The sequence below is a fragment of the Artibeus jamaicensis genome, unplaced genomic scaffold (assembly GCF_021234435.1).
Source record: "Artibeus jamaicensis isolate MK-2021 breed Jamaican fruit bat unplaced genomic scaffold, CSHL_Jam_final contig_252, whole genome shotgun sequence".
Taxonomy (NCBI): Eukaryota; Metazoa; Chordata; class Mammalia; order Chiroptera; family Phyllostomidae; genus Artibeus; species Artibeus jamaicensis.
The window spans coordinates 2,968,487-2,993,854 of NW_026521538.1; the positions used below are offsets into that span (position 1 = coordinate 2,968,487).

At 38.3% G+C, this 25,368-nt stretch overlaps 1 protein-coding gene across 1 annotated transcript in view; it reads right to left on the reverse strand.

Moving 5' to 3' along the window:
• The window catches only part of HPSE2 (heparanase 2 (inactive)), a 670,997-nt gene that overhangs the window by 210,321 nt on the left and 435,308 nt on the right, over window positions 1-25,368 (reverse strand). The window lies entirely within an intron of this gene.

Sequence of the window (25,368 nt, forward strand, 5' to 3'; positions counted from 1 at the left end):
AAGATATTGCAACTTGAAGTAAACCATATCTCCAGGGTTAAAACAAAATAAGCTGAGGCATAGATCAGGCAATTCCCTGGGCAGCTGTGCTTTTGGGGATGGCCCACAGGCACAAACATGGCCAATCCACAACTATTGGAAGTTAAACTGTACAGAATGTGAAGGTAATTGTGCTTTCAGCTCTCTATACATACTTCATCACCTGGAACTCAAGACCCAAAGGCACATTCTACCTATGTCTGTCTTCCTCAGCCCATGCCTGGTAGCTCCCAAATTGCTTTCCCTATGATCAAAGCTTATCTGTCCCATTTCATGTTCTCTAAGGATGCTGAGGGCCCCTAGAAAACCGACTAGATAACATTTCCCAAGGATGACAACATAACAGATGCCTTTGAAGAAACCTCAGATCTCTCCTTTAAAGAGAGCATGGGAAAACCTGATTTCTTACACAAGCAAAAAGCATGATCAAATATATCCCAATGATGGGCTGTTATACCTGTCTGAATGTAGAAACCTGAGCACCATACAGAGAAATCTAACCATTTTTTTGAGCAGTTAAGTAGAGAAGTGAGTGTCACCTGACAAACATGCTCACCTCCAAAGGCAAACCAGACCTGTTTCTCTGAAAAGCACACAGTAAAGTCTTGCTGGAAATTCCCCACCCTCCTGTGCTACTTGGATGTTCCACCAGAGCCGCAGGATCAGAGGGAAGCATCTGAGGCCTCCCTTAAATTTACAGGGTATTATAAATTTAAGTCTGAGAATAACTTTTTTACCTATCTTCCCTTTTCCCCCCATCCACGTGTTCTGAGAACATGTGCTGACATGGCTGTGGTTATTATTTGAGAGAATTACCACCCAGGCACAGAAAATCCAAAGGAACATCTCAGTTTGTTAAGATGTTCCTTTCAGCTCTGACCCTGAAGGAGAATTTCCCTTCAGATAGAAACAATCTTCACTCAGTACTTCATAATTAAAGAACTCTTCCACTAGAAAGGGAGACAGTGTTTTGTCAGGAAGGCCCTATCCCTGCCCCAGCATAACCTTGCCAGGTGAACACATGGGCAAAGGGGTTGTTGTGCATTGCCGAAACAGAGGTCCTGCTTTGCCATGATGGTAAAAGAGGACTGAGTTTCTATAGGACTGGGAGAGAGGTAGAGAGAGGATAACAGGACTACAGCTTAGCATCAGAGTGAAGTTCATAAAACAAGATGAAGAGGAAGTAGAGGAGACTGCCTGGGACTGCGATGGTGAGAGGGAAGGGGAGGAGGGAGGGGCGGGAGGAGGAAGAGGAGGAGAGGAGCATGAGGAGGAGGAAAGGCTTGTATAGTCTCTTTTCCACCCTGCCACGTTCTACTCTGAGTCAATAAGCATGCAATCAGCTATACGCTTGATCAGAGAGGAGAAAAATGAAAAAATACAGGGAGAATAAATGCAGATTGGCATCCAAAATACTATTCCTGGCACAGATATAGGCTAAACAGTGGAGATCTGATAATAATCTTATAAGTAATATCGCCCAAAAGTAAAGAGGGAGAGATGGACTTATGCACTCTTTCTCAGGATATTTTATTTTTTTGATACTTACCTGAGGATATATTTATTGATTTTAGAGAGACACGAAAGGGAAGAGAGAGAGGAAGGGAGAGAGAAAGAAGAGAAGGGAAGGGGAGGGTAGAGGAGGGTAGAAGAGAGAAACATCTATCAGCTGCCTCCTGTACTGGGGTTCAAACCCACAGCCTGGGTATATGCCCTGACCAAGGATTAAACATGCAGACTTTTGGTGTACGGATGATGCTCCGCCAAACTGACCAACCTGGCCAGGGCACTGCGAGGACATTTTAAAGTGATAAAACCTAGACAAACTTAGAAACAAGTATCATTTTAAAAAAGAAATAAAATACTTAAAATATATTTACATGGGCTTTACTCCTTCAAAATAATTTCTAAAAATTTCTGAAACAAATTCTATTTTATGTAAAACTATCTCCATTTACATATAAAATAACCATAATAAAAATAACACTGACATTTATAGTGCTTTCTCATTAAAAAACATTTTAGCTTCTTACGTGCATAATTTCACATAACTTTGAACACAACCCTGGCTGGCAGATATTCCTAATTTATAGTGGAGGAGGCTGAGTCTCGGGGTTATATGACTTGCTCAAACTCATAGAGCTAGTGTGGACTAAATCCAGGTTCTCTGATTCCAATGCCTGCCCTCCTTCCAGGATCCTATACTCCCTCTAAGCTATTTTCACTGAGGCCAAGAAGTACAGTGCAACTCCTAGATGCAAAAAATAAGTTGAATTTTTGTCTTGAGAAAATACTGCCATATTTATCAGGAAAAGCAAGAAGGCCTGATCACCTTCTTTGCTTGCTGGTTTCCTCTCGCAGACTTGAGAATTTCTGTGCCATTTGTCGGACAAGGCACTAAAGCAGGTATCAACAAGTGACTGATTCAGAGTCTCTGCTATAAGACAACCACAATAAAGTTGAAAAGACAGACACTGAGACAATTAGCCGTCAGAGTCTCTGCACGCGCACTGCTGGTACAAGCTGCCTGCTGTGGACAGCAGTCGAGGCAGCAGTTAGCTCCATCTTCTCTGGTGTTAAAAGAGGGATAACCAGTGAGAAAAGCTTCTCATTGCACATGACATTCCACCTGGCATTGAAAGAAGGGTAGGGTTTCGCCATGAAAAGCAGGCAGCACACAGAAAGAGTTTGAGTAAAGCAAGGAAGAATCAAGGCGAGTGTTCTCAGGAATCCAGTGTGGCTGGATGTCAGAGGACAGGTAAGGGAGTGGCAGGTCAGACAAGCCTGTGATGCTAACATGTCTGGCTTCTATTCTGTAACAACAAAGTACAAGTCCATGTCCTATTTGTCTGTGTATGACTAGTACTCAACATATTATGAACTATAGCTAGCTTGTCCTTCATGTATATTTATTGGATTTCTCCTGTGTTTAAACCAGAGAGTGTGGAGATCAGATTTGAGCATTAGGAAGCTGGCTATGGTGAAGGTGAAAGGTACTGGCATGGACAGACTGGCAGGAGATGAGTGTAGAAGCTGGGAGACTTTGAAACCCAGGATGGAAAGCAACACAACTGAGAAACACTGCTGGAGCAGTAAGCAGGACTGGGCAGGTGTGTTTTGGGGGACAGTGTATAAGAAAGGACCCTGCATTTTCAAAAAACATTTTTTGAATTTTTCAATTACAGTTTAGATTTGTTATGATTTTATATTAGTTTCAGATGTATAGCATAGTAAATAATCATATACTTTATAAAATCTTCTTTCAATATTGCCAGTACCCATCTGGTACGGTACACATTTATTACAATATTATTGACTAAATTTCCTATGCTGTACTTTACATCCCTGTGACTATGCTGTGACTACCAATTTGTACTTCTTAATCCTTCATCTTTTTCACCCAGTCCCCCAACCCCTCTCCTCTCTAGCAACCAGACCCTGAAGTTTTAATTGCAATAGTGTCATTGCCTATATGGGCAACCCAAGAACAGACTTTTGAAGCTGATGTTGGTGAATGTATTCTAATACTCCAGTATATGCCACAAAGAACTTGAAGTAAATAGTTATTGGTGATAAGTTATGCATTCACAGAAAATTAGGAGAAAAACATAATAATCAATGCCTTGTTTGGCTAAAAGGCTCTGGGCAGGCAATTAAGACTACATCTAATTTGGCATTTATTTTTAAAAATATTTTATTTATTTATTTTCTTTTAGACAGAGGGGAAGGGAGGGAGAAAGAGAGGAAGAGAAACATCGATGTGTGAAAGACACATCAATTTGGTTGCCTCTTACGCTTCCCCTACTGCGTACCTGGCTTGCAACCCAGGCTGTGCCCTGACTGGGAATCAAACCAGGTACCTTTTGGTTTACAGACCAGCACTAAATCCACTGAGCCACATGAGCCAGGACTAATCTGGCATTTTAGAAGCTGGAAAATGGTTCTTCATGGTATTATAATCTGAAGATCCTCATATGCATTGGATAGTTTTTTCAGCTATAAGTTGATAATTAAGTCCTTAAATAATTTCCATTCTCAAATGTAGCATGATAAAATGAACAGGAAAATGCAGAATCTAGTGAACAAAATGAACAAACAGAATAGGGAAAGGCTCAGAGAGCAGGCTGACAGCTGTTGAGGGTGGGAGGCAGTCAGGGGGATCGAGAGGATGGAGGGATTGAGCAAAAGTGAAAAAAGGGGAAAAAACCCATGGACATAGACAGCAGTGTGGTGATTGCTGGGGGGGGCAGTGGGAGAGGGTATAGAGAGGATAAATGTTGATGGAAGCAAATTTGACTTGGGGTGGTAATGACATGTTGTAGAACTGTGCACCTGAAACCTGTATAATTTTGTTAACCAGTGTCACCCCAGTAAACTCAATAAAGAGGAAAAAAGGAATGGAAAAGCTAGAGCTAGGAACATTTAAAGTAATGCTAATGTTTTCTCCCTACACCCCTACCCCACACCCCTCAAAGAAAATCTGTAATATCCATAATTAAAAATAAAATTTAGTAGACCCATGTATCAAATATTGCATAGTTTAAAGATAACTATTTTAAAATTTAAATAATCCCAGAAAGGAAAAAGATCAATTATTTTTCTTTAATTTATGGCTTTAATAAAATTTTAACAAAAAAACTCAGCAGATATTTTGGAAACTTTATAAAATCATTCTAACATTCATCTGAGAAGCCAAGAAAATTCTGAAAAACTAGAATAATGAAGAAACGTTTACTGAATCTACCATCCATTTAGCATGGAAAGGCAGATAAAGTGCTTCACAGATAAGGTCAAGTTCAAGGAGTTCATCATCACCAAGCCCTTATTATATGAAATGTTAAAGGGACTTATCTAAGAAAAAGAAGATAAAAAACATGTATAGTAAAATGACAGCAAACTCAAAAATATTAACAACCACATCAATAACAAAAACAAACCAAGCAAACGACTAGAACAGTAACAGAACCAGAGAAATGAAGATCACACGGAGGGTTATGAACAGTGGAGTGGGAGGAGGAGAAGGGGGGAGAAGGTACAGAGAATAAGTATCATAGATGGTAGGTAGAAAATAGACAGGGGGATGGCAAGAGTAGTATGGGAAATGTAGAAGCTAAAGAACTTATGACACATGGACATGAACTAAAGAGCGGGAATGTGGGTGGGAAAGGGTGTGCAGGGTAGAGGGGAATGAAAGGGGAAAATGGGACAACTGTAATGGCATAATCAATAAAATATATTAAAAAATACCATAAAAGTTGCAATGATTAAAACATTTTTAGCTCAGAAATCAGTAAGGAGATACATGGAATGAATTTTTTTCTAAATTTATGTTTAAAAATTTATTATGAGAAAAAATTTAGTATACACAAATCCAAAGCATTTTTAATATAGATTTCTGACTATTGGAAAAACAAATTAAAGTCAGATTCTCACCTGATATCTTATTTTGTATAAAAATCAAAATAGTAAAGCATAGTTCAGTTTTATTACATTTAAGAAATTATGTCAATCACAATTTAACATTTTTAAACAAATGATATTATCTTCTTAACTTTAGTACTATATTGAAGAAGCAGAAAAGCTATTTTCGCTAACTTTGAGAAAACACCATTTGATATGTTCACATGAAAATTGCTATGAACTGTATTTTTTCTTTTTCCCTCTTAGCAAAGTGATAAAACCAACTTCAAACATATGGAAGCATTTCTACACTTATTTCGAGGAAAAAAATCTAATTTGCAAATAATGTCAAACAAAATATGCATTTCCAAATACTACCAGGATGACCAAACATACCCTTGTTTTTTGAGTTGTGTAAAAAGTCATCTAAAATGGAGCAAATGTTTTGTTTTCAGGTGTCTTTGAATAATATTTTAAATAGCCTAGAAATACAAAAACCACCCACAGAAATAAGACATAAAAGAAATGTTAGACGAAAGTCTCAGGAATGGATATTACAGCCAAAGAGTTTGGGGAGTTCTCCCCATCACCATTCTCCTTTCTAAAGAATTAGGGCTCTCTCTGTTTACCTGAATCTACATTGTTCCTATTCTGTTTTTTTAATTTAATTAAAGTGTGGTTAGCATACAATATTATATTAGTGTCAGGTGTTTTATATCTGTATTGGTATTGTGGAGGACAAGTCCAAAAAGATCATAATTTTCTTTGTCCAAATCTAACATTGATGGATTCTTCTGCTCTCTGGTTCTGCCTGTTCCTCAGAAACTGGCCCAAACCACATAAATGAATAACTTCAACACAGCTGCATAATGCTCAGCAGCAGTAATATTAGAGGTGGAATAACATGCACACAGACTAGTGCTGTCAGGAGTAAAATACCACTGGGAAAGTGAAATTCCGTTTAGCGTCTGGTATTATCCAAGGATTTTCCACCATCCACTTCCATTCTAATCCCTAGATTTAGGTCTATGAATACATAAATAAAAGATGACCTAGGATATGAATAATGACAGGAGGGAAAGAGGTTGGTTTTCCAAGGCTGGATCTCTCCATACCTGAAGTGTGAAGACAGAAGTTCTGGATGATTATGTGACATCTCATGCTGACATCCAGTCATGCAAAGAAGGATAAGAGACAGGAGGAACAGGGACCTGTACTGAAGAAAACTGGCCAGTGCCAGGCCGACCTTTCAGTATTGGGAAATCTTTCCCATTGGAGCCAATGTGCTGCTATGGAAAAAAAAAAACAAACACAAAATATCCCCTTTCATTGTGAGAGTTCCTTTCCCCCCTCAAGGGACCCCAAATCTGGGAGAATTTCTTTCCTTTGTTATCCACCTGCACATATGACGTATCTAAAATATTGTTGAGCCTTCTCTCCCAGGGCATATCACAGCTCTCTCTTATAATAAGGCACATCTTTATTCATGGTCTTTGGGGTTTGATTTCTACTTTCTGGACCACAGAGTGCAACCCTAAAAATTGGATTCTAAATTTTTCTCCCAGGAAAGAGGATAAATCCTTCACAGAGAGCTGGATATCTAAATGAGTACAAACTTTAGTAAGAGTGGGCAGCCTGGTCTTTCTTCCTTTGTCTACAAAGAGAATCTTTGGTTATGCAACAAACATGAATAAGATGTGACAGTCATTCCATACATAAGCCTAGGAAAAAACTTGTGAGGAAATTATTCATTTTGAGTTTTAGCAAAGCAGGCATCTTCCATTTGGTCCAAAGCCAGTTACTTTTCCATGGCTAATTCTATCTTGAGCTATACTAGCTACTGCACTAAACAAATACCCATGTTCCATGGACATCTTTCTCTCTTTCTCTTTCTCTGCCTCTCCCTCCTTTCAAGCCTCGCTTCCTTTCTCCCTGTCTCTCCCTTTCCTTTTCTCTCCCTGCTCCTATTTAAATATGACAGTCCACTGACAGTAGGTTGGTAAGCTTCCCTTATAGCTTAAAATTCCCTTAATTTTATAGATTTTTAGGGCTATTAATGTACAGTGACCAGAGATGGGCGAAACTATTCAATCTCTCTTGCTGATAAGTTACACCCATTAACTTTAATTTAAGTAGGTTCTTGAACAAAGAAAGAAAAATAAGTTAAGCTACTTTTATTGACTGACAAACACTTGGTAAGCAGTTTATGTAATATAAAATCCTCTAAGGTTGGTATCATTTTCACTGTACAGATAAAGAAACTGTGCAAGATTACCCAGGGAATATGTTGCAGAGCTGAAGTTCAAACCCAATCTGATGCTAAAGTGCTTATTTAAACCATGCAGACACAGCAAATTTGTGATATATGTGGTGTTGCTCCCTTTTTCTAAACCCATAGTAGATATTGGTAATACTCCGAATTGGCCCAAGATCTTTCTCTTTTATCTGGAACTGGCCCCCAAGATGTAGCCTGTTTGCTGCTAGTGGGAGGTGGTTAGGAGGAAGGAGGCTATATAGGACAATGTCTGGAACTAAGTGGAGGCAGATGTGAGACAATAATACGTAAAGGACAAAAGAGGTTTGCTTGATTAGAATGAAGACAAATGGCAAGGATATGGGAGATGATGAGAGAAGATGTTGAAATAGATCGGGAAGGCTGTGGCTGAGGCTGGAAGGTACTGGTTAGGGGAATATTTTGACAGACATCTCTTGACAGCTTCTGAGACAGTCATAAAGACTTGGATGTAAGCAAAGAAGGCTATAACTGATCTAATATGATTTGCCCTGGCTGTGGAGCCTGGTAAGAAGGAGGAAAAATGCATCAAGATGTTATGATGAATTTCACATGAAAAAGCAAACTTTCTAAAAGCTCAAGCCCTGGAATGAAGTTGTGTCAAAGACACTGTGGAACTAAGGTGAAGGATTCTATTTTTTTAGTATACTAGACTGTGTGGCTTTGTTCAAGGATGAAGATTCAGGAAAGGAGTACACATGGCCCCAGGAGTCAGACAGATATCTAATTTAAGACCTGGTTTCATGGCTTATTAGCCATGTGACCTCGAGTAAGCTGTTTAACCTCCCTGAACCATTTCAAATGTTTTGTGAAGATTAACAAGATAACATACATGAAGGGACAAGGGTACTTTCTGGTATACTGTTGGTACTCAATAAATGTAAGCTTGGTAAATAATTTAACATCTGTGCACCTTCATTTCTTGATCTGTAAAATAAAGATAATAAAACCTGCTCTGAGGGTTGCAAGATGGCAGTGGAGTAGGCAGATATATTGCATACCTCCTCCCAGAACCAAACTGGAAATAAAACGAAAGAGGGGGATAGTTACTCAAAATAAACTGAAGACTACCTGAAGAAAGAGGCTGTTAACCAGGACAGGCAAAAACCACCATGAGACCAGTAGGAAGGGTGCAGTTGTTAAAAGGGCTGGCGGGGTTCACACGGGCAGTGGACTGAGGTGGTCCAGCTGTGGGAGCTTCCTTGAAAGGAGAGAAGCCAGGACCATAAACCGGACTCCCAAGCACAGAGCACCAGGGCTGGGATCAGATGATCACATAGCATTCAGAGGCAAAAGGCCACAGGGTTTTTCTCTGGAAAAGAATGGCCAGAAACAAAGCCATTGTCTTTGTTGTTGTTGTTGTTGTTTTAAAAATTCTTAAAGGGGCCAAAGCACAGATTTTGTGTTTTCAAACACTCACCATAAGCCCCTGTGAAGGGAGGGCAGCGTGGACTGAAATTGGGTGAGGAGAGTCTGAAGTGGGAGATACTAGGGAGTGAGGTGGCTTTCTGTGCTGAGATACACCCGGATTCCATAGTAGCCATCTTTCTCGAGAAGAGCAGGCCCTCCCAGGGAAAAAACAATTACCTTTTCCTGTGAGACACTGCTCACCTCACCCTCTGCATTCCTGCTCACCCCACCTGCATCTTTTTTAAAATTATATTTTATTGAATATGTTATTACAATTATCCTGATTTGTCTCCCTTTGCCTACCTCCACTCAGTGTCCCCTACTCCCTCAGGAAATCACCCAACCATTTTTTATGTCCATGGGTCATGTGTATAATAAGTTCTTTGGCTACTCCATTTCCTATACCACACTTTACATCCCCATGGCTATTCTGTAACCACCTATTTGTATTTCTTTGTCCCCTTACCTCTACTCCCACTTTCTCCTACTCCTCCCCCCCCCATCTGGCAACTGTCTGGTAACTAACTTCTCTTGCTTTCAAAAATCTCTCTTTCTCTTTAATCTTTAGCATTTTGAAAATGATGTGTCTTGGAGTGGGCTTATTTACATGCATAATTGGAACTCTCTGTGCTTCCTGGACTTGCATGTTTATTTCCGGAGTATTACCAATATCTACTACAGGTTTTTTCAGATAGATTTCTAATTTCTTATTCTTTTTCTCTTCTCCTTATGGCACACCTATAAGGTGAATGTAGGACCTTATGTTTGTTCCATAGGCTGTTTATAATATCCTCTTTTTTTTTAATTTCTTTTTCTTGTTGTTCCGTGTGGTTGCTTTTTGCTCCCTTTGTTCCAATCATTGATTTGATTCTTGGCTTCATCCACTTTATCATTGTTTCCCTGTAAATTGTCATTTATTTCAATTAGTGTATACTTCATTTCTGACTGGGTCTTTTTTTATGCTGCTGAGGTCCTCACTAAGTTCCTTGAGCATTACTATAAACAGTGTTTTGAACTCCACCTCTGATAGATTGCTTATCTCAGTTTTGTTTAGCTCTTTTTATAGATTTTGATCTATTCTTTCATTTGGGCCATTTTTCTTTGTCTCCTCATTTTGGCAGTTTCCTTGTGCTTGTTTCTATGTATTAAGTAGAGCTGCTTTGGTAGTGTGGCCTAATGTAGTAGGTGTCCTATAGGATCCAGTGGCATAGCCTTCACTATTACCCAAGCTGGGTACCCAAGATGTGTCCTTTGTGTGGGCTAAGTACACCCTCCTCTTGTAGTTGAGTCTTGGTTGATGTTGGGAGATAAATGGGAGGGACTTACCCAAGCCAGACAGCTACAAAGACTGGCTGTGACAATTGCTACCAACCTCCACCCTCTGTGGAGGATCAGATGTTTAGGGGCAGGGTGGTGGTACTCTAACATGTCTGTAGCTGTCCACTAGGTATGTTGGCCCTGGGGTTTCCTAGGTGGTATAGGCCAAGGTTAGCCCCATCTGTGTTTTGCTCAGGGCACCCTGCCTCAGCTGTAAAGCAATCTAAGATGGTTGCTACTTGTGCTGGGCTTGGAGATTCCCAGGTGAAGCCAAACTGTGACTCTAATCTGGCTGCAGCTAGGGCTCACTAAAGCTAGCTGTTGCTTGTTTGATAGGATTTAGGGGCCAATATCATCCATTCTTATGGAAAGCAACTTGGGTGGATCCATATGTTGGGTGGGGTACAGCCTCTGTGGATCTCCAAGGTAGATCACACAGTGTTAGCCAGGTTGATGGAGTCTCAGATATGGCACCAGCCTACTGGCTCTGTGGCAGGGGGAGGGCTTAGGAAAGGGTCAATGGTTTCTGCTCATCCTGATGCCAGATACTTCCGTCGTTCCCTGTAAACCACTTGTGCCCTTCAAGCTGCCACCCTGGTGCTGGAGCTCTGAGGAAGCAAGTTTGAATAGTTGAGCCTGTGTATGGATTCCCCAAGAGGAACTGTTTTTGGCTCTAGATGCCTCCTCAACTGAATCAATACACACTGGTTTTGCATCTAGAAGTCATGAGGCCTTATCTTTCTGGTACTGGAATCCTGGGCTTGGGGTCTTAATGTGGGACTGGGACTCCTTGCTGTCAAGCTATTGCTCTTGAATTTTTTCCCTGGGTGTGGGGCCAGCCCATTCCACGTCTGTGCCCCTCGTATCAGTCTCATGGATGTGGTTTCTTCAATATCATAGATGTCAGACTTCCATTCAACTTGATTTTGTAGTTGTCAGATTTCCGCTGAACTCCACTTCTGACATTTCTGAGTGATGGTTGTTCTATATTTTAGCTATAATTTTGATGCAGTTGTGTGGAAAGGCCAGCCATATCTGTCTAAGTCACCATCTTGACAGGAATCCTGCATCTTTTGCTTTTTGCTTTGTTCTGTTCTGTTTTTTGTGTTGTTTTGTCTAGTTTTTTTTTTCCTTTTCTTCTCTCTTTTCTCTAGTTCGGCATCTTAACACCTGCTGAGGAGACAGCAACCTATGCAGACACGAGGGTGTCAGAGATGGGCTGAAGGGCATTGCCATTGCATATACTTACCCAGAAATAGACCAGAGCTTCCTCCTTGTGGAAGAATCATAGAAACACCCTCCTGGTTTCTGGAAGACCCAAAATCTGGGCTTTGGAGACCTCACCCATTAGTCTACTGGGGCCGCACCCTGCTGAGTACAGGGATATAATCCATGGCAGACTCAGACTAGCGGTCTGGGGTCAGGGGTTCACACCCACAATCTTCCCTGGAGTCTGAAACATATGTGCCATGAGAGATGTAGAAATCCCCCCTTGGCCCCCTGATTCCACCAGAAGCCCTCTCAGAAATAGTTGGGTCTGTGACTAGTCTAAGACTGAGAGCAGGCCAGTAGGCAAAGACAGGTAGAGGCAAATGCTATGGTGACTGGAGGCATTTGAGGACACAGCCCTGGGCCCAAGTGCTGCTAACACCCAGCTTTGCAGAGCAGCTGGGTCCATCCTGGGCACAGCCAAGCCCAAAGGAATCAGCCACAAACTATGGATCACCCATAGCTTCATATAGGTTGCCAAGGACTAGACATGGTCAGCACCTGATACTGACTTACATCAGCCTCAGATAATATCAGAGCTGTAAATGGAGACAATATTAACTAAAGGGAGAACATAGCAGGCAAGCACTAAATTCTGCTGAGATGAATTCCACTTTGTTCTTTTTCATTCTTTTTGTAATTTTTTTCTTTTTCATAGCAGATTTATTTTTTTCTTCTATTTTTGTTGTTCTATTTTTTCTTTCACATCTCTTATCTTATTTTTACCTTTATCTCATTGTTCCCTTCTTTCCTTTTCTTAAATTTGTTTTTCTTCTCTTTTGATGTCCTTTTCTCCTGCTTTCCTCCTTCAGTTCATTATTTGTATTAGTTCTCTTCCCTTTATCCCCCCATAATCACTTTTCTGCCCTCAGGTGTTCTCTTGTTCTTTTTCTTTTCCTTCCCTTTCCTTTACATTTCATTTATCTTTCCATTTTATAATTTAGTTTTGTTCTGTCAGCACCTATATAACAGCATACAAGATGTGGTAGGGGTTGAGCCTCTCAGTCAGCCAGATGGAGGGGAAATCCCTTGAACAAACAGGCCAACAACATTCAGGGCCAAAATACAACAAGGGAACCCAAATAACCCACACAAAGGGCACTCCTAGAGCATCCACCAAGAGATCAAGGAGTCTGTACCACTGGGTACCACAGGATTCCTAACACATAAGCCCACCCCAGGAAACAGGGAGTCAAAGATGATCTATATAATACAAACAAACAAACAAACAAAGAAAAGACAGCTAAAATGGGTACACAAAGAAACAACTTCCATACTAAAAAGAAGGAGGAATCCCCCAAAAAAGAGCTAAATGAAATTGAGGCAAACAAATGATCAGACATATAGTTCAAAGTAATAGTTATAAGGATGCTCAAGGAACTTAATGAGAACTACATCATGAAAAAGGACATAGAAACTATGAATAAGAACCAGTTGGAAAAGAATAATGCAATATCTGAAATGAAGAATACACCAGAAGGAATTAAAAACAGACTAGATGAAGCAGAGGATCAAATCAGTGATTTGGAACACAAGGTGAGGAAAAACACCCACTCATGAGCAACAGAATGAAAAAAGACTTAAAAAGAATGAGAACAGTCTGAGAGATCTTTGGGACAACATGAAACATAACAATATTCACATCATGGGATACCAGAAATAAAAGAAAGAGGCAAGGGACAGAAAGAAAATTTGAAGAAATAATGATAGAAAACTTCCCTAACTTAGTGAGGGAATGAGTCATGAAGGCTCAGGAAGCATAGAGAACCCAAACCAAGATGAACCCAAAAAGGCCCACACCAAGACACATCACAATTGATATGGCAAAGCTTAAAAACAAAGAGAGAATCTTAAAGGCATAATGAGAAACAGTTAGTTACTTACAAGGGACCTCCAGTAAGGCTGTGAGCTGATTTCTCAAAAGAAACACTACAGATCAGAAGGGACTGGCATAAAATATTCCAAGTAATGAAAAGAAAGAAAATATGATCAAAACTACTCCATCCAGCAAGGCTCTCATTTAAAATGGAAGGTGAATTAAAGAGCTTCACAGACCAAAAAAAAAAAAGGCTGAAGGAATATATTTTCACAAAAACTGGCAATGCAAGTGATGCTAAAGGGACTATTTTAAGAAGATGAAATATATAGAGAGAAAGGAACACAGGTACAAAGAAAAAAATGGCAATGAGTAAGTCTCTATCAGTAATAACCTTAAATGTAAATAGATTAAATGCTCCAATCAAAAGACAGAGGTATCCAAATGGGTAAGTAAACACAACCTTGAGAATTCCGCAAAGATGGAGGCATAGGTGGAAGCACTGCCCCTTCTCGCACAACTAAGTTGAAAAACAACAAAGTTTTAGCAACAAAAACACAGCCAAACCACAGAAAATTGAACTACACGGAAGTCTGACAAAAAGGAACTCTTCAGCCAAACCGATAAACCAGTGAAGGAGCTAGCAGTGAGATGGACCACACAGGCCCCAGAGGCAGGAAGCGGCAGAGAGAACCACCATTGTCCCTCTCTGACCCGGCCCCCACATACAGTGTCACAAACCAGAGACCTGGGTGCCCCCTCCCGTGAACATTTAAGGCTCCACTCCTTACACATAACAGGCACAAACAGATCAAAACATGGCTCAAGAACAACTCAGAGCCCCAGAGCCAATAAATCTAAGTGATGAAGAAATAGCCAAACTTTCAGATGCACAGTTCAAAACAGTGGTGATCAGGATGCTCACAGAACTGGTTGATTTTAGTCACAAATTAGAGGAACAAATGAAGGCTAAACTAATGGAAATACACAGGAAACCAATAGTAATGGAAAGGAAACTGGGACTCAAATAAAAGGAGTGGACCAGAAAGAAGAAAAAAATGACCAAACAGAAAAATATAAAGAAACAAGAATTCAAAAAAAATGAGAGGCTTAGGAACCTCCAGGACATCTTTAAACACTCCAACATCTGAATTACAGGGGTACCAGAAGGGGAAGAGGAACAGCCACAAGTGGAAACCTTTTTTGAACAAATAATAAAGGAGAATTTCCCCAATCTGGCAAAGGAAATAGACTTCCAGAAAATCCAGGAAGCTCAGAGAGTCCCAAAGAAGTTGGACCCAAGAAGGAACACACCAAGGCACATCATAATTACATTAACCAAGATTAAAATGAAGGAGAGAATCCTGGAAGCAGCAAGAGATAAGGGGACAGTCACCTGCAAAGGAGTCCCCATCAGACTGTCAGCAGATTTCTCAAAAGAGACCTTACAGGCAAGAAGGGGCTGGAAAGAAGTATTCCAAGTCATGAAATCCAAAGACCTACATCCAAGATTGATCTATTCAGCAAAACTTTCATTTAGAATGGAAGGACAAATAAAGTGCTTCTCAGATAAGATCAAATTCAAGGAGTTCATCATCACCAAGTCCTTATTATATGAAATGTTAAAGGGACTTACCTAAGAAAAAGAAAATAAAAAAGATGAACAGTGAAAGGACAGCAAACTCACAGTTATTAAGAACCACACCTAAAACAAAAGCAAACTAAGAGGACAGCTAGATCAGGAGCAGAACCATAGAAATGAAGATCACATGGAGGGTTAGCAACAGGGGAGTGGGAGAAGGAGAGGGGGGAGAAGGTACAGAAAATAGGTAGCATAGACAGCAGATAGAAAATAGATAGGGGGAGGGCAAGAATAGTATGGGAAATATAGAATCTAAAGAACTTGAGACACGTGGTCATAAACTAAAGGGGGATAATGGTGGGGGAGGGGTGTGCAGGGTGGAGGGGAATGAAGGGGGGAAATAGAACAACTGTAATGGCATAATTAATAAAATATATTAAAAAAGAAAACACAACATTCACATATAGGTTGTCTACAACAGATCCACAACAGGCTGAAAAGTGAAGGGATGGAAAAAAATATTTCACACAAATGGAGGCAAAGGAATAGCTGGGGTAGCAATATTTCTACCTGACAAAATACACTTCAAAATGAAGACCATAACAAGAGACAAAGAAGGTCACTACATAATACTTAAAGGGTCAATCCAACAAGAGGATACAATCCCTGTAAAGATATATGCACCCAATATAGGAGCACCTAAATATGTAAAGAAAGTCAACAGCAATATAGTCAGTGCACATGATTTAACACCCCACTGTCAACAATGGACAGATCTTCCAGGTAAAAAATTAACAAGGATATAGCAGTATTTAATGACACATTAGATCGAACAGATTTAATTGATATTTACCAAACATATAGACCACACATAGATCATTCTCAAAGATAGACCACATGGTAGGACACAAAATAAATCTTAACAAATTCAAGAAATCATATCAAGCACATTCTCGGATCACAATGGCTTAAAAGTAGAAATCAACCTCAAGAAAAAAACACAAAAATATTCAAATACATTTAGGCTAAATAACATGTTAATTAATAATGAATGGGTTAACAAGGAGATTAAGGAAGAAATCAGAAAGTAACTGGAAATAAATGAAAACACACAATAACCCAAAACCTATGGGATATAGCAAAAGCAGTCCTGAGAGAGAAGTTTACAGTGATACAAGCCTCCCTAAAGAAGATAGAAAAACTCAAATACACAACTTAACGCTACACCTAAAAAACTAGAATACAATAAAAACAAAACTCAGAGTGAGTAGAAGGGAAGAAATAATCAAGATTAGAGCAGAAATAAATGACATAGAAACTAAACAATTCAAAAGATCAATGAATCCAGAAACTGGTTCTTTGAAAAGATAAATAAAATTGACAAACCTTTAATTAAACTCATCAAGAAAAAAAGAGAGAGGACCCAAATAAAATCAGAAATGAAAGAGAAGAAGTAAAAACTGATACCACAGAAAAAGAAGGGATTGTAAGAAATTATGAATAACTCTATGCCAAGAATTTGGACAACCTAGGTGAAATGGCTAAATTTCTAGAAACATACAATCTTCCAAAACTGAATCAGGAAGAAGTACAAAACTTGAACATACTGATAACAACTAGCAAAATATAAGCAGTACTCAAAAAACTTCCAGCAAAAGCACTGGAACAGATGGCTTCCTAGGTGAATTTTACCATCATTAAAAGAAACACTAACACCTACACTCAAAATATTCCAAAAAATTCAAAAAGAGGGAAGACTTCCAAGATATTTTTTACGAGACCAGTATTATCCCAATTCCAAAACCAGGTAAAAACACAATAAAGAAGGAAGATTATAGGTCAATATCTCTGATGAACATAGATGCTAAACTCCTCAACAAAAACACAAAGTATTTGCAAGCCAGATCCAGCAATACATTAAAAATATCATACATCATGATCGGCCCTGGCTGGTGTAGCTCAGTGGATTGAGTGCGGGCCTCCAAACCACATGATCACAGTTCGATTCTCAGTCTGGGCACATGCCTGGGTTGCAGGCCAGTTCCCAGCAGGGGACTCACGAGAGGCAACCATACATTGATATTTCTCTCCTTCTTTCCTTCCCTTCCCCTCTAAAGATAAATAAATAAAACCTTTTTAAAATAAAAAAAATATATCATACACCATGATCAAATGGAATTCATTCCATGGATGCAAGGATATTATAATATTCACAAATCATAAATGTGATACATCACATAGAAAAAATGTGAGGCAAAAATTACATGACCATATCAATAGATGCAGAAAAAGCATTTGATGAAATCCTGCACCCATTTATGATAAAAACACTCACCAAAGTGGGACTAGAGGACCATACCTCAACATAATAAAGGCCATATATGACAAACCTACTCAATGGGCAACACCATACTCAATGGTCAAAAACTAAAAGCATTTCCCTTAAGGTCAGGAACAAGACAGGGGTGTCTGTTTTCACCACTCTTATTCAGCATAGTACTGGAAGCCCTAGACACAGCAATCAGACAAGAAGAAACAAAAGGCATTCAAATTGGAAATTGGAAGTCAAACTGTCATTATTTGCAGGTGACATGATATTATACATAGAAAACCCTAAAGACTCCATGAAAAAAACTACTAGACCTAAAAAATTATTTTGGTAAAGTAGCAAGATACAAAGCCGATATTCAGAAATTGATATCATTTTTATGTACCAATAATGAACTATTAAAAAACCCTAAGAAAACAATCCTATTTACTATTGTAACAAAAAAAATAAGACTACCTAAGAATAAATTTAACCAAGGAGGTAAAAGACCCTTACTCAGAAAACTACAGGACACTGAAGAAAGAAATTGAGGAAGATACAAATAAGTGGAAGCATATAACATGTTCATGGATAGGAAGAACTAGTATCTTTAAAAGGTTCACAGTACCCAAAGAAATCTATAAATTCAATAAATTCCTATTAGAATGCTAATGGCATATTTCACAGATCTAGAGCAAATATTCCAAAAATTTATATGGAACCAAAAAAGACCCGAAGTAGCCTCAGCAATGTTGAGAAAGAAGAACAAAGTTGGAAATATCACAATACCTGATATCAAACTATACTACAAGGCCACTGTAATCAAAACAGTTTGGTACTGGCATAAGAACAGACACATAGATCAATGGAACAGAATAGAAAGTCCAGAAATAAACCCAGTCTTCATAGTCTGTTAATATTCGACAAAGGAGGCAAAAGCATAAAATGGATAAAATGGAGAAAAAACAGTCTCTTCAGTAAAGGGTATTGGGAGCACTGGACTGGCACATGCAAAAAAAAAAAAAATAAAAAAAAACCCAAAAACAAAAGAAAAGAAACTAGACTGCCATCTTACACCATACACCAGAATAAACTAAAAATAAATAAAAGACTTAAATATAAGTTGTGATACCATAATAATCCTAGAGGAAAACATAACTTTTAAATTTTCAGATATCTTGCATAATGATATTTTTGCTGCTATAGCTCCCAGGGCAAAGAAAATAAAGGAAAAAAAAACCCAAATGGGAGTACATGAAATTAAAAAGCTTCTGCAGAGCTAAAGAAACCACTATCAAAATGAAATCAACTGTATGGGAGAATATATTTGCCAATGATACATTGGTCAAGGGTTTAATCTCCAAAATATATAAAGAACTCATATGACAACACCAGGAAGACAAATATAATTAAAAATGGGCAAAGGATATGAATTAGACACTTCTCCAAGGAGTACATAAAGATGATCCATGAACATATGAAAAGATACTCAACATCATTAGCCATCAGAGAGAAACAAATTAAAACCACAATGAGATATCACTTCACACCTGCCAAAACGTCCATCATTAATAAATCAACAAACTTGTGCTGGCAAGGATATGGAGAAAAGGGAACCCTATTGCACCATTGGTGGTAATGCAGAGTGAGAGTGGTGCAGCCTCTGTGGAAAACAGAATGGAATTTCCTCAAAAAATTAAAAATGGAACTGCCTTTGACTCAGTGGTTCCATTGCTAGGAATAACCCTAAGAATCCTGAAACACCAATTGAAAAGAATTTATGCACCCCCATGTTTATAGCAGCAATATTTAAAATAGGCCAGATTTGGAAACAGCCTAATTGCCCATCAGTAGATAAATGATTTAAAAAAAAAACCTGTCATAGATTTACACAATGGAATACTATACAAAAGAAGAAAAAAGAAATCCCTACCTTTTGTGACAGCATGCATGGAACTGGAGACTATTATGCTAAGTAAAATAAATCAGTTGGTGAAAGACATATAACATATGATCTCACTTATAAGAGGAATCTAATGAACAAAATAATGAGCAAAATAGGACCAGAGGCATAGAATCATGGAATAGACCACAGCTGGAAGAGGAGAGGAAGGGAATGAGGACTGATTGAAAGAAGGTGAAGGGATTAGTCAAAGAACATACATGAAAGAGACATGGACAACAGTGTGGGGACTGATTATGGTAATGGGGGTGGGGGGTGGGCTGGGTAAAGGAGGGGCAAAGGAGGAAAAAGTGGGACAACTAATAGCATAAACAATAAAATATTAAAATAAAAAATACAAACAAAACCCTGCTCTGCCTCTATTACAGGGCAGTGATTCTCATACTTTGATGTGCAAAGAATCTCTTGGGGGTCTCTGTTCAAAATGCCAATATCTAGGTCCCATTTCCACCCATTCTGGTTTGGTAGGTCTGGACTGCAGTCAAAGAATCAAGCTGCATGTTAAGAAGCTCTCCAAGTGTTTTTAATGCAGGGGGATCATGACTACACCTTTGACAGATTCTGATCTTAGCGACACCTCTTAGAATAGTCCATTCTTGGAGGAGAAAGTAGAGTTCTAAGGGGAAGTGGAAAAGAAAAGGAAGGAAAAAATGGAAGAAAATAAGTGAAAAAGAATATTTCCCAAGACCATCTATGTTAAATCTTAGTCTATGTTCCAGGACTCCAGTCTCCTTCTCCAGGGTTTTTTCTCATCCTCTAACCCCCACATAACTTCTGTTGACATTAGAGGAGGAAAGAAACACCCTTAGTCATAATGGCAATAACTGAGAACCTTGGGTTTGGGTAAGGAATTAGGCTGTTTCTCTAATTAAGAAAGGAGTCCTTTCCATGGGAAGAAATATAAATGAAAGCAAATGTAGAAGTAAGTAGTCATTAAAACAATTCTCAGAGAGAAAGCAGACCTTTCCAGTAGCCAGTGCTTCTTTCTTAATGAGCACTGAATAGCTTCTGGGAGACCTTGCTTCTCTCTAGAGGCAGAGATGAAAACTCTCTACTTAGGAACTGAAAGAAATAAACTGTTCTCTTCTCCTATAGTTTGGTAAGTCATATTATTTTCACAGTTGATATAAAATGGAACAATTATTAGGTAAAATATTATAATAATTACTCTGTGCATCAAAATTTCCCCAGTTGTACATTTTCCCCCTACAAGCTAGAATGTGGTATAAGCAAGTTTCTAGGCAGGAGGTAGGGTTGTGACCACACCCATTATACCATCATGTAATAGCTTACACGTAATTATCTTTCTAATTCCCATCCTCAGTTCTCTGAACTGCTTAGAATTATATTGAGTCATACTCAAAAAAGCAGTCAGAAAAGACAATCTGTCTTTTCATCTTTGAAATACATTGGTTACTCTTAACAATTGTGGCTGACATTTCTTTATGTATCAACTGTAGCAGGATTTGTGCTAAATTCTTTAAATTCATTACCTCATTTAACCTCACAAGTCTAAGAAATAGGTAGTTTCATTAGTCCCATTTTACAGATGAGGTTTCAGAGAGATTACATAATTCCTCATGATGACCTAGCTAGTGTCAAACCTGGGTTTCATCTATTTCCAAAGTGCATGCTCTTCACCATCCTGCTTTTTTTCCTCCCCCAATCCTATATTGACTCACCCCAGTAGAAAACAGAAAGCTGTTGTTTTTAAATGTCTTTATGGAGGAAGAGACCTATGAAGTAAAAAAAATGCCTATGGCCCACAAAAGTCATAATGAGAACCTGTGTGTAGGAACATAATGAAGTTTTGATCCTTATCCACCCATCCAACCTTCATTATTATCGATGCTTTAGGTGTAAGTGGAGTCTATAAATCAGAATCAGGCATTTAGTAGAAGTATTGGTAATTAAACACAACTGAAGATAGAAATTCTGGATGTAAAAAGACATTTTTTCTGTTTCTGGTTTTTAGATGATTGAACATATAGCGCAACATATCATGTGATCTGCTGTGATGGAAAAGACCATTGTTTGCTTTCTAATTCCCTTCTGCTTTTATCCTCTTTGCCAAAATTAGAATGTTTTTCATAGCTCTCTGGGCCATCATGGGAGCTAAAGGCCCTGTCTAGCTTTTTATTCTAACACAGTTTCAATTTAGAATATTCCACTAGCAACTCTGTAGAATGTTATGATAACTCCTTTCTTTTGCTCAACAAATTTGAGCACCTACTATGTACTAGGCTTTTTGCCAGGACTTAATATACATTACTTAATACAAAAGACATATTTTCCAACAAATAAATAATAAATAAGTAGTTACGAATTGTGATCAATGCCGTCAAGAGGACTGAGAGGATGAGGTGATAGAAAATTACTTAGCTAGGTTATTCAAGAAAGGCCTGATGGATGAAGAGAAACCTGGCATGTGGCAAGCAGAAACACACTCTAGGTAGGAAGAGCATATGTTAACGCCCCCACCCTCAAATACAGAGAAGCTTACTTAGCACATGTCAGGCCAATGAGGCCTTGCGTGAAGAAAGAAAAAGGGAAAGCTGGAGAAGTTAAGAATGAAGAGCTGGGCAGCAGCCAGATCATTCATTGTGGAGCCTTGTCAGATGTGAGTAAGGAGATTAAATTTTATTCTAAGAGAAATGAAAAGCTATTAAAAAGTATTTAGCAGTGACTGACATCAAGTAAATTATGTTTATAAAAGATTTTTTGGCAACCGAGTGGCAAGTAGATTCACAAGGACAAGAGTAGAAGCAAAAAACAAACAAACAAACAAACCCGTAATGAGGCTATTGAAGTGGCCCAGGTTCTGAGTTCTCCAACCTGTAATTCTTTGCTGTTGTCTTGTCTGCTCTGCTGTCATCCCTCACTTAAAGCAGGGCTCATATTTCAAGTCAATGTGATCCAAACATGTTAGTGAAACAACAGTTCTTCCAGATGGTCTCTGGTCAAATACAGTTTAAGAAATTCAACATCCTGTCCTGGTCAGGTAGCTCAGTTGGTTAGAGCATCATCATGATACACCAAGGTTGTGGGGCCAATCCCTGGTCAGGGTACATACAAGAATCAACCAATGAACCCATAAATTAATGAAACAAAAAAATCAATGTTTCTCTCTCTCTAAAAAAAAATCAATAAAACTAAAAAAATTGCATTCTAAATCCCCTTCTTAGCGATCCAGAATGTAAATTAATGTAGTAAAAGTTCTGGGAAGTGTTTTAAGTAAATTTGCGTATCTCAGTATTTCTCAAACTTACTTGGAAACTTTTATTTTTTCCCCTTTTATTTTTTATTTTTCTCCCCTGCAAAATTAATATTCTGCAGAACTGATGTTGTCCAGAGTACATTTAGGGAAATTCTACCATAAGTCATTCTAACCAAGAGTTAACACTATATGCCTGGTTTACTGGGCTTCCTCTTCCCCACCTATTATTTCAATGATTTAGATAATATTTTCTGGCTTCACGTATATCACATAAAGATATCAGCCTTTGTATGTCTTATTTCTTCTCTTCATTTCTACCATCTACTTTCTGTCAACTAACTGTTCCTTTACTTTTACATTATAAAGGTTGACAAAGTTTTTACTCTTTTCTGTAACCATAATTTTCTTCCTTATTTCTGGATCTCAATCTGCTGGGTATCCTGAATTAATCCTCTATATCAGTAATATTTTACCTCAAATTTTCTCTCTCTGCCTAAGCTCTGTGTATGGTTGATTTCCTTGATTTTATCCTCTGATTCCTTGTTAGACTTTTTCTTTTAAAAGCATTTTGGAGATATAATTTAATACCATATAATCTACCCATGTAAGTGTAGAATTCAATAGGTTTTTATTATACTTACAGAGTTATAAAACCATTGATATACTAATTCTAGAATATTTAATTTAAAAAAGAAATCCTGTATCCATGAGCAGCCACTCTCTATTTCCCCACAATCCCCACCAACCCTCAGCAACCACTAATCTATTTTTTGTCTCCATAGATTAGCCTATTCTGGACATTTCATATAAAGGGAATCATAAAATATTTGCCCTTCTTTCAGTAAGCATAACGTTTTCAAGGTTCATTCATGTTGTAGCATGTATTGGTATTTAATTAATTTTTATTGTCAAATAATATTCTATTGTATGGTCACACCACACATTTTATTTAACCAATCATCAATTAAGGGACATTTGAGTTGTCTCTACTTTTTAGCTATTACGAATAATGCCACTATGAATATTTGCATACAAGTTTTTATATTGGCATATGTTTTTATTTATCTTGGCTATACACGTAGCAGTGGAATTGCTGATTCACATGATAACTCTATGTTTAAAATTTTGAGTAACTGCTAGACCTTTCTAAAGCTGTTGTACCAGCAGTGTATGAGGGCTTCAGTTTCTCCACATCCTCTTCAATATTGGTGTGGTATGTTGTTTTGATTATAACCATCCTAGTGAATATGAAGCGGTATCTTGTGATTTTGATTTATGTTTCCCCAATAACAAATGATATTGAGCATCTATTCATGTACAGATTGGTCATATGTATATCTTCTTTGGAAAAATGTATGCTCAATTCCCTCTTGCTCATTTTAAAAATAGATTGTCTTTTTATTGCTGAGTCGTAAGAGTTCTTTATATATATATTCTGGATACAAGTCCCTTATCAGTTTTATGACTTGCAAACATTTTCCCCATTCTGTGTGCCTGTCTGCATTCTTTTTTTAAAAAATTTATTTATTGATTGGAGACAGACAGACAGAGTGACAGACATCAGTATGTGTCCTGATGGTTGATTGAATCTGCAACCTTGGTGTATCTGGACAGTGCTCTAACCAACTGAGCTACTCAGGCAGGATCTTCACATTCCTGATGATGGCATTCAATGTATAAAAGTCCTTAATTCTAACAAGGTCCAGTGAATTAATATTTTCTTTTATCACTTAAGCTTTCAGTGTTGTAGCTAAGAAATACTGTCTAACCTTTATTGAACATAATTTTAGCAATTACATGTTTAGTTTAAAAATGTCTTTTTGTTCTAATTGTATCTTTTTTTTATAGAGATATGTTTTTACTGTAGAAGTATAATATCTTACTATATCCTTATAAGGATTCCAATTCCTAGTTTTTATTTTTAAAGTTCTGATCTTCAGTTATAATCTTCTTTGGTCAATTTTTAAAATTTATCTTGGTTTTTCTCTTCCATGCTACTGGTTTCCTTCTTATGTCTTGTGATCTCTGACTAGCAATTCATATTTAAAAATTGAGGGCTAAGTAGACTCTTCTAAGTAGCAGGCACAGATTTTTCTTAGCTACTGAATATGTGGGCTTTTTAGGTAAGTCTCTCTTCACTGGAATGTCTACTTTGTGGGCAGAGCTTGCTGACCAATACATTTCACTTTAGAGAAGGAAGGGGGGAGCACACACACAGCCTTTGGCATGGGTATCCCACAATGCTTTATTCAGTGATTTATTTACCATGTAAAAGGAACTCCATCTTAGCAACACTAGTTTATCCCCAGCTATTCCTTCAGTTTCTTTGGCGAAGGCTCCTAAGATTTGATTTGACATTTACTTGGAGCTAACAGACTGAGCTGTCTTTGCTCTATATGGGTGGGGTAGGGCACTTAAAATGATGGAGGAAAAGTTGAGCTGTGGGTGTAGTCCCTCTGCAGACAGAGTTTCATATAACCCCCTTGGCTTGGTCCCCTTTTCTCATCCTACCCCTCCTGACTGTGAACGTATCTGCTAGGCAGATTGACTATCTTTTCCCAGAGCCCATTTCTCTGAGTTGCCATTTCCTTACCCTGCTTTATCTGTTGACAAGCTTCCATCTGTTTAACTGTCTTATAGAAATCTGTTAAAAACCTCTCATCTGCTGATGATCCCTCTTTTGTGTGTTTATTACCACAGATTTGTTCTTTATCAATTTTTAACAGGAGTCGAAATGGTGGTTCCATGAGGAAA